Genomic DNA, 11,179 nt, shown 5'->3' with positions numbered 1-11,179 from the left:
GGAGCCTCTTTACTTTGCTCCCCATGCCGACCTGCTTTATTATTATTATTGTTCTGTACAAAATTTCTCAGATATCCGCAACGGATAGTTCTTCTATCTCATCGCGGAGGTTCTTAAAATTTTCGGTACTATGACCGTGATCTCTATGAAAACTATAATACAAATTTTTATTCCTAGCATTGGGATCGACCTTAAGCCGAGGTGGCCACTTCACATATGGGGTGTCCTTGATCGCCATGAGGATTTCGGCCCGCTTTGCGTTGAGGGGCGTATAATCCCTTTCTGCTGTCGAAGCTTGGAAAGGCTGAATTGGCTTTTCCCCCTGAGCTTGGTCCTTCTTCTTCTTGCTGTCACTTGGAGCTGGGGGCTCCGGTTCCCTTTTTCTTTTTTCAAGGGCCTGCTCGCCCTTCTGGTTGATCTCCTCCTCTGTCCCTATGAACCGATCTACCAGTTTGAGGAACTTGGTCATGGTCTTGGGTTGATTGACAACCACATCCCACTTGAACTCCTTGTGGGTGATGCCCCGCTTGGCCGCAGTGAGCCGAACTGTGGGGTCTAGGTTGGGTATCTACAAGAAAGCATCATTAAATTGCTTGATGTAGTTCCGGATGGACTCTCCTTCCCTCTGGACTATGCTAAGGATGATTTCTTGGGTCCTCGGACACCTTTTACTAGTGACAAAGTGGGAGGTGAAAACCTATTAGAATTGTGCCCAGTTGCTTATTGAACCTGGCATGAGGTTTCGGTACCAAGTGTGGGCTACTCCTTTGAAAGTGGTGGAGAAGGCCACGCACATGCAAGACTCGCTCGCTTTGGCCAAATGCATTTGGGACTGAAAGGCATCCACGTGGTCATTGGGATTGAAGGACCCATCGTACTTGTCCAGCGGGGGGAGCTTGAAGTCCCTTGGCATGGGGACAACAAGGAGCTCTGGTGATAGGGGGAGGGAACTGAAAGAAGCGGTGTAGCTTTTACCTCGCCCGGACTTACCTCTACCTTGCCTCTAAGCTCGGGCAGGTCACGGGTGGCAGTTTGACAAGCTCGGCGACGCCTTTGCTTCTTCTTAGCCAGCTCGGCGTTGGTGCTACTAGCCTCGGTATTACTGAGCTCGATGGGCCCAGGGAAAAGCTCGGACGACTGTCGGTAGCTGCGAACAGAGGGACCTTGTTCTAGGTCATCGGCCAGCACTTCGAACCGGTTTTTGGCAAGCGCATGTTCGAACTGCGAATGCTGAGGTGATACTGGCCTAACTGGCTGGGAATCACCTGACCTAACTGAAGGCCACGAGGCAGGGGTAGGGGGTCTTTCCTTCCTTCCATGGGACGATACCAAGGTCTCTTCTCGGCAGGAAGGGAGTTCACTTCGGCGGTGAGGTTTGGTTGGCTGCGCAGTTGGATGCCGAGGAGGGAGTGAAGGAAATTGCTGTTGATACTGGTATTGGGACACTTGGTGTAGGACTTGCTGCTGGTGGAACTGGAGCTGCTGGAACTGTTGCATTTGAGCTTGCATGGCTTGCATGCACTGCATCAAATCCTCAAGCTGACCTTGGCTGGCCATTGGAGGGAGGATGGTGGGTTCAGCGAAGGTTGTTCTGACTGCAGAAGGCAATGGAACAGTCACAGGTGCCACCGTCTGAGGCACATTCAGACTTGGAACCCCATCCACAGAAAGGGGGACAATGAACTGCCCGATGTAGATGGTGGGTAACTGGGGTTGTTCCTCAGGGGTGTTCTGACATCCGACGTTGCTGGAGGAAGCCATAGGTGTCGGTAATGCTGATGAGTTCTTTGAAGAGAGTTGCATAGAAGTTAGAGGAAGGCCTTTTGAAGCGTTCCCACAAACGACACCAAATAATGCAGCATGATCTAGGCACTCCTATCTGGCTGAGACTTGTCTCCTAGTTATGACGGACGACACCTGAGAGGAAGAGGCAGGTGAAGGGTTCCCGGGGAGCTCTCCCGACGGGAACACTCCGATGGCTAAGTTAGAACTCTGAGGAAACTCAAGGAAAGAACAGAGAGTTAAGAGTGTTGAAAGTGCTAGCTTCAATACCTTTTTTTTTCGTGAGGGTCAGGGTCTTCTTATACCGGAGCTCAGTCACATCAGGTGTAATCGCCACTGCCCTAGCCATTACTGCCAGGACTGAGGTGGCAGGTGCAGGCTGCTGCTGTAGGGTACAGACTCGTCAAGCGTGCCATGCTTTTCAGAGACGGTAGGCACGATGTCGCCTGGCAAGAGATGTGGGCACTGCCACCAGATCTGGCAGGTACGGATGTCAAGCGGATCTTCCCTATAGGTTGTCGAGCTACTTTGCACTGAACCACCCGAGGCTAGGTTGCCTTGCACCGAGGTGCCAAGGTGCTCGCACTGGAAGCGAGCCATGAGCAAGTACGAACAAGAGTTTCGACGGTGCTGCCCCGAGGTGTTTCTCCCTCGAGGCACTTAGCCAAAAGCTGGGGTGCTCCCTTCTTAGGAAGGGAGAGCTCGGAGTCCCTTCGGAGGGAGATCAGGTCCCAAGGGGAGCTCGGGTCTGTTCGGAGGGAGCTCGGGTCCCTTTGCATGGGGGGGAGATTGGGGCTCTCCATCCTCAGGCTTGGGGCGGGCTAGGCCTCGCTTCTCGGCGAGCTGCCACACCCATCGAGTCATTTGGTCGGGCCTCGGCATGCTTGTTGCGCTAAGTTGCGACCAAGATATCGCGCTGAGTTGTCACTTACACCAGGTCATGTCCACGTGTTCCTGTGCTACGAGATTGGGCCAAAACACCCTACATCAAGAAGGAACCATCTCACACTCGCAACGAGTCAATTAGCGGTGTATGGCTTCTTTAAGTTTAAATTCAAGTGTGTCAAGGAATCACTTGTCTCTAGCTTTTTACACTTAGGGTTTAGTTTTCTTTTCTTCATTAGACGAACCTAAACATAAATTTTCTTCTGACATTGTTCTAGAGGACAAACAAATCCTCTTATGGTTCCCTAACACATACTTGTACATTGGTTTTTCCTTTTTTGGTGAGATTGTTTTTTTCTTTTCCAGCGATTTTACAGGTGAGATAACAGAAGTATTTCCCGATGATATAAGCAATGGATGTATTTTTGGGTCAGTTGCGTTTTAAGAGAAAATGGCAAGAAAAAAAAATAGAGCAAGTTTAGCTGGGTATTTTGGTAATTTGTCACTGAGGGGTATTTATTGCAACGTTAAAGGTCAAGGGTGTTTGTTGCGAAAAAAAGTGTAGGGGTCTTTGTCACTGATCCATAGTATAAGTGTGGACTTTGTAATCTACCCTATTTAAAAACATTAATATAGACACCAAATACACATTGAATATGAGCAATATCATAATGAGGGTCAATTTGGGCAAATACCAATATGTATAATACAGATATATAAAATAATATAAAATACTTTGCACTCTATGTATTTGTATTTGTACTCCTTTTGGTCATTGAAAGGAATATAAATGTTTATAATACAAATACATATAAAATAATAATATAAGGTTTTACATAATATTGGTATTTATATTCTTTCCAATGATCAGATTTTTCAGGAAGGATTTGCTAGTGTAAGTAATTTTTTTTTGGTATTAACTATTCGTCTTTCACCCCATAGGGGCCATAATTTAATTTTCATGGCATAATACCACAAACTTCATTTAGAAACATTACACTTTTCTCAAAGTTGGATTTAGAGCCATTAGTAACGGGCTCGAAACTGCATTGTGTTTGGGGCTTACCCACTCATGTGCCAACTGAGCCACCACTCGATTGTAAGTATATATAGATTATCATTGTGAAGATTGCGATGAGAAGTTGAGAACAATAGCACAAAGAGAGTGGTAAAAAAAGATAAAATTTCAGATTAATATCTTGTACTTTGGGTCTAATGTCACTTTGGTTCCCGAACTTTAAAACATGCCATTCGAGTACCTAAACTTTCAAAACATGCCAATTTAGTACATACCATTAATAGTCCTTTAGTTATTTATATCACATAATGACATGTGCCGTTAAATTTTTTTAAAATACCAAAACTACTCTTTAAAACAGTTTTCATCATCTTCTTCCTAAAGACTGAACACGAGCAAACAACCATTGGCAAAACTACCCCCATTTTGAAAGCTTCAGAAACATGTTTTGGCCTTCTCTTTCAAATTCCTCTCTTATTTGAACCCTGACGGCCATCGTCTAGACCACCGACAAAGGCTGTAGTCATTTTTTTAAAATTTTTTATGGCTTTCTGGTTTCATGCTTAAAGAAAACAAAGGCAGTAAAAGGAATTTGGGAGAAATAGGTCAATAATCATAACCAATGAGCTTTTTCCTATTCTTTTTGTTTTTTATTCTTCCTTTTTATTTTGTGTGGCGGCTTCTCTATTGCCTCCTTAATAACTTTTTTTTGCTTTGCTTAATTTTTACTGAAGCACTTCCTTTTCTATTTCATTAGTTTTTGGCGCCTCTTTTTTTTTTTTTTGTTTTTTCATTCGTTTAAGTTGTGAACCGAAGAACTTGTTTTGTCTCTTCACAGACATCTGATAAAATTGGAACTGGAGAACTTGTTTTAGTTCTTTTTAGATTTTAGTGTTTGAGGATGGCAAGTTCAGGTTGCGATCCCAGGCAGATGTTACTCTTTTAGAACCAGGAAACAACAGGTCCGTTGAGTTCGACAGTTGTCTCCAATATATTTTCATCAGCTCTGTAACAAATACACTCAAATTCAACTAAACTAGTCTGCAGATCAAGAAATATTTTGAAACTTTAGGTTGATTTTGGGACTTAACCTGTTACTGTTATATTGCTGAAAGAGACGCCAGAAAGCATAAATTGGGAGAAAAATAGACGAAGCACCGCCTATTATAAAAGTAACTAAAACAAAGTCCTGAGATTTTTCATGTTTAAACCTCTCGAATACCTTGAACATTAAAAAAGAGTTCTGGAATATAAACACTCCTCCCTCCTAGCCTTGATAAAGACGGGGCCTCGCTCTTGTCTGCTGAGAGGCAATCATTCTAGTTGATTGTCGTAAGTGATAATTCTGAGGGGCCTTACGAGATTCTCTCTTCTCGATTTCTGATTCGTTCTACTCACTCACATGGTCAGATGGTCGGAGTCGGACTTTGCTCTACAGACCCAGGGAACTAATATGCTTGGTTTATCTCCAACTTGATTCCCCCGTAGCCAACAGAACAAAACACGCAAGAGATTTGGTCGATTTGATTAATCAACTGTGATTATTTTCTACTTGAGAAATAATAGGTGATGCTCATCTTATGCCTATTAGAACCAACACGAAGAATTGGTTAATAAATAAAATTAGATAATATTCAAAAGGCATTTGTGTTCTTTTATATGTTATTTAACAGTTGGTTAATGATAGGTACTAAATTGTTATTTTTTGAAAGTTTAGGTATTGGATTAATACATTTTAAATTTTGGGGACCAAAGTGATACTAGGCTTAAAGTACAGGATACGCATTTTCCCCAAAAAAAAGAAACAAAAAAAAACAGGCAACATCTGCCACCAACCAAGGGAGTGGTAAAACAAACCCTATTTACCATGTTAATTCTTTTTGATTAATCACCCATAACTTTCCCCTTTACCCCCTTTTCTTCCCCAAAGTGATGGTTGCGGGACTTGGTTCCGCGTCAATGCTGGAGCAATCTAGCTAACACACCAACGAGCCAACCCTCGATTGGTTTTTACCTTGTTAATTTGGAGTTAACTTTGACTGTTGAGGGCCAACAGCCTATGCTGTTGCGAACAGTTTTAGGCTGAACATGTTCACCATTTCACGTCCATGTGTATGTTTATGGTTAAAAAAGAAATAGGGACAATTACTATTTTACCACACTCTATGATAACATTAACGTGACATTCCAAAAAATGTTCTCTAACAACATAGGCTATTGGCCCCTAGTAGCCAAAGTTTGCTATTGGCCCCCAGTGACCAAAGTTTTTCCGTTAAATCGAGGTTTATCGGTTAGGCCACTCCGGTTTATCTGGTTGCATAAATAGCGATCCCATGGCTTTTGGTTTATCATTCCTCCGTAGATCATGGGCTTCAGCTATGTTTGGTTTATGGGGTTTCATCAAGGGTATTTTTGGAAAGTCTTATAAATGTAAGTTGTGTAATGTTTTGTAATCTCAACCATTGGAGATAACTAAGATCCAAGGGCTGGTATCTATTAGGTTTTCCTTTTTGTTGTCTTTTTGAGAAAAGAGAGAGAAATAGAAGAAGACAAAGGAAAAAGGACATGATGGTGAAATTAACAAGGGTTGTAGAAGGAGACCCATTGTAACTCTATTATGAGTTCTGCATGCTAAGTTTCTGCTCTTGTGTATTTGTTATGCTTGAATATATTGTTCCATCAGCATAGTTTTAATCATTTAGAACTGGTATCAGAGCTATTGGTTTCCTTTATTGCTATAGAATGTCTTGGTGTATGTATTGTTGAATCACGAAGTGGAGTTGGTAGCTCTGTTATTTCATGAGTTATGCAGTTGGTGGTTTTGGGTTCATTGTTAAGAATATGGAGCAATTTTCTGTAGGTTTCAAGCACTTCTAGTAATTCTAAACCCATAAAATTTATGTCACAAACTTACGATATTCTTTTAACACTCTAGGTGTTTGTTAAATTTCTGGGTTGTTCTAAAAGGGCGTGTTTGGGGCTGTTTTACTAAATATGAGCATACATATTGAGAGAACACACCATGAGCTCGAAGGGAAGCTCTTACACTATTCGGTATGAAGTAGAAAGATTTGATGGAAAGGGAAATTTCTGCTTGTGGCAAACAAGAGTGGAGGATTTCCTTGCAGGAGAAGATATTTTAGTAGCTTTGGATGGAAAGGAGAATAAGCCAAAAGACATGACATATGCAACTTGGAAAATAGTTGACAGGAAAGCAGTTGGAGCAATCCGAAACAGTTTGGCAAATGAAGTTATTTATCATGTATCGGGCTTGAAGATAACAGTAGAAATTTGGAAGAAGCTGGAATCCTTATACATGTCGAAATCAATGAAAAACGTATTATTTTTAAAGAAACAATTTTATGGACTTCGCATGAAGGAGGGAGCAAACTTACTTGACCATATAAATGAATTTAATAAAATTCTTTCCTAGCTCTTGAGTGTAGAAGTTAAGGTTGACGATACTGACAAAGACATTATACTTTTGGCTTCACTTCCAAAGTCCTATGATAGCATTGTCACCATTTTGATATATGGGAAAGACAAGCTCAAGTATGATGATATTACAACAATACTATTGGAAAATGAGTTGAGAAAGAAACATACTGAGGATTCACATGGGGAAGGATTAGTGGTGAGAGAAACGGAAAGGTTTAAAGAAAGAGGAAAAGGGAAGGAAGAAAGGTCAAGATCAAAATCCAAGGCCAAAGAATTCAAGTGTTTTTACTGTCATAAGGAGAGGCATATGAAGAAGGACTGTAAACAAAGAAGAAGGGACAAAAAGGAAAAAGGAAGTGAACATAAAATAGAGCGAACAAGTATTGTAGCAGAACAAGATGCAGAGGTACTTGTGGTTTCTGATAAGGAAAGGGAATTTGCAGAAGTTGGTTACTTGACTCTGGATGCTCCTATCACATGTGTCCACATAAGGACTGGCTTAATAACTATAAACCATGTTTTGGTGGTGTTGTTCTCATGGAAAATGATGCAAGTTGCAAAACTGTGGGGATTGGTACCATCAAAATAAAAATGTTTTATGGATGTGTAAGGACAACTAGTGGTGTTAGACATGTCCCGACATTGAAGAAAAATTTTATCTCCTTAAGTACACTTGAAGCAAATGGTTGTTTATTTATAGGAACAAATGACATTCTTAAGTTTAAGAGAAGATCCATGACTATAATGAAAGGAAGAAGAGAAGGCAATCTCTTACATTCTAGAAGGGAGTACAATGACAGGTGGAGCTGCAATTACTACTCCAGTTAATGCAGATATAGATGATACAGATTTGTGGTATATGAGACGGCCGTATGAGTGAGAAAGGCTTGTTAGAACTCCGCAAGTGGAGTAAAGACTTGTAAACTAAAATTCTGCAAGTATTGTCTGCATAGAAAGCAACATAGAGCTTCTTTCAAGACAAACAACATACATGCAAAGAAGTCTTGGAATATGTTCACTCTGATGTGTGGGGTCCAGTCCCTGTCCAATCTAAAGGTGGAGCTCATTATTTTGTAAGTTGCATTGACGACTACTCCAAAAGGGTTTGGGTGTATTTTTTGAAGCACAAATCAGAGGTATTTACTAAATTTAAAGAATGGAAGACTGATGTGGAATTACAAATAGGAAAAGAGGTGAAATGCTTAAGGACTGATAATGGGATGGAATACAAGGATAGGGAGTTCCTAAAATTTTGTAAAAACCATGGAATCATAAGGCATTTTTCAACTCCAAAAACACCCCAACAAAATGAAGTGGCAAAAAGAATGAATAGAACATTGATAGAAAGAGGTAGGTGTATGAGGTTGCATGCTGGATTACCTAAAGTATTTTGGGTAGAAGCCATAAATATAGCCTGCTATCTAGTGAACAAATCACCAAATTCAACAATTGGATGCAAAATTCCTTAAGAGGTTTGGGCTGAAAAACATGTTGAGAGTTTTTAGATGTCCTACATATGTTCATGTACATGAAGAGGAAAGATCCAAGTTGGATGCTAAATCTAAACCAAGTATCTTCATTGGGTATGAGAAGGAAATTAAGGGATACAAGTTATGGGATCCAACAACCAAACGTGTGATATATAGTAGAGATGTGGTCTTTGATGAGCGGTCCATGGTGAAAGAAATCAGCAAGGAAAATGAAAGCTATTTGTAGAACAGGTACATAAGCCTACATCTAATGATGTTTCATCTAATGACGAGAGCAATAGTTCACCACATTCATCACTAGAGGGGCCATTGGGCCTAGAAAAAATTCAAGATGAGTAGGTGGAGTAAGAAAAGACTAGCTATCAATTAGTCAAGGGTAGAGAAAGAAGGTCTATCAAACAACCTGTGACATACGGATTTGAAGACATGGTGGCATTTGCTCTCGTATGTGGTGATGGCGACCCTTATGATTATAAGGATGCACTCAACTAAGATAACGGAGATAAGTGACTAATTGTAATGCAAGAAGAAATTGAGTCACTTAACAGAAATCATACTTGGGACTTGGTTGAACCACCTAAGAACAAAAAGGTGATAGGTTGCAAGTGGGTATTCCGCAAGAAGGAAGGAACAACTAATAATGAAGAGGTGAAGTACAAAGTTAGATTATAATGAGATTTTCTCTCCAATAGTGAAACAATCATCTATTCGCACTGTGTTATCCATGGTAGCTAAACTTGACTTAGACCTTGAACAACTTGATATTAAGATAGCCTTCCTTCATGGTGAGTTGGAAGAAGACATCTATATGGAGCAGCCAAAAGGCTTTAAAGTGCTTGGAAAGGAGGGTCTAGTGTGTAAATTAAAAATGTCACTTTATGGTTTAAAGCAATCACCTAAGTAGTGGTACAAATGGTTTGATGCTTTTATGGTTAATTTAGGTTACAAGCGAAGTTCTTATGACTGTTGTGTTTACTACAAAATTCTAAAAGATGGTTCACCTATTATTCTGTTGTTATATGTTGATGATATGCTTGTAGCTGATAAAAACATGGAGAATGTCTTACAATTGAAGACTAAACTTGGTGCTGAGTTTGATATGAAGAATCTTGGAAGGGCCAAGAGGATTCTTGGGATGGAAATTATCAGATATAGAAACAAAGGCACGCTATGGGTCTCAAAGGAAGTATATCCTAAAGATTTTGGAAAGGTTTGGGATGTCAAATGCTAAACTAGTTCAGACACCACTTGCACAACATTTTAAATTGTCAGCAGAATTGTCACCAAGAACTGATGAAGATAGAGAGCATATGTTACACATACCATATAGTAGTGCTATTAGGAGCCTTATGTTTGCAATGGTATGAACTAGGCCTGATATTGCTCACACAGTTAGTGTTGTGAGTAGGTATACGGAGAATCCAAGAAAACAACACTGGCATGTAGTAAAATGGATTTTTCGATATCTAAGAGGTACTGTTGATGTGGGTTTATTGTTTGACAGAGGATCTTATAGAAATCAACTGGTCGGTTTTGTTGATGGTAATTATGCTGGAGACTTAGATAGTCATCGTTCAATGACGAGATATATATTTCTTCTAACGAGAGGTCTCATTAGTTGGAAGGCAATGCTGCAACCTGTTGTTGCCTTGTCCACTATTGAAACTGAGTATATGGCAGTATTGGAGGGTGCTAAAGAGGCTATGTGGTTAACAAGTTTTGTTAATGAATTGGACTTGCATCAAGACAAATCAACTTTGTTGTGTGATAGTCAAAGTGCAATTCACCTATCAAATAATCAAGTGCACCATGGAAGAACAAAGCATATAGATGTGAAGTTTCATTGGATTCAAGAGATAGTTTCCAATGACAAAGTACACTTAGGTGAGTACACATGAAAATATAGCTAATATTCTTACCAAGCCTATTACTACAAACAAGTTTAGACGGTTTGTCTCGGATATGAGATAAGAGGAGATGCTCCTATGGAGCAAGAGTGGCGCCTCATGAATTTTTGAGTGTGAGTTCATTGGTGATCTATGAATGCATAAGTAGGTTACTTGACATGAAGGATTCTTTACTTTACTTTGATTACAAGCCAAGGTGGAGAGTGTTGGGTTTATGGGATTTCATCAAGGGTTTTTTTGGGAAGTCTTATAAATGTAAGTTGTGTTATGTCTTGTAATCTTGACCATTGGAGATAATTAAGATCCAAGGGCCGGTATCTATTAAGTTTTCCTTTTTGTTGTCTTTTGTCTTTTTGAGAAAAGAGAGAGAAATAGAAGAAGATGAGGAAAAAGGACATGAACCTGAAAGTAACAAGGGCTGTAGAAGGAGAGCCATTGTAACTCTACTAGAAGCTTCTATAGTGGATTTCTTGTTCTTGAACGTCCACGGACGTAAGCCATAGTGCTGAACCACATAAATCTGATGTATTCTCTCCATCTTTCTTCCACTTCTACTTTATAAGTTCTGCATACTAAATTTCTGCTCGTGTGTTTGTTATGCTTGAATACACTGTTCCATTAACATAGTTTTAATCATTTAGAAGTTATTTAACTCGAAT

This window comes from Nelumbo lutea, chromosome 1 (assembly GCF_056320005.1).
Source record: "Nelumbo lutea isolate HS-2025 chromosome 1, American lotus-T2T, whole genome shotgun sequence".
Classification (NCBI taxonomy): Eukaryota; Viridiplantae; Streptophyta; class Magnoliopsida; order Proteales; family Nelumbonaceae; genus Nelumbo; species Nelumbo lutea.
Note: the sequence above shows the minus strand (reverse complement) of the source record.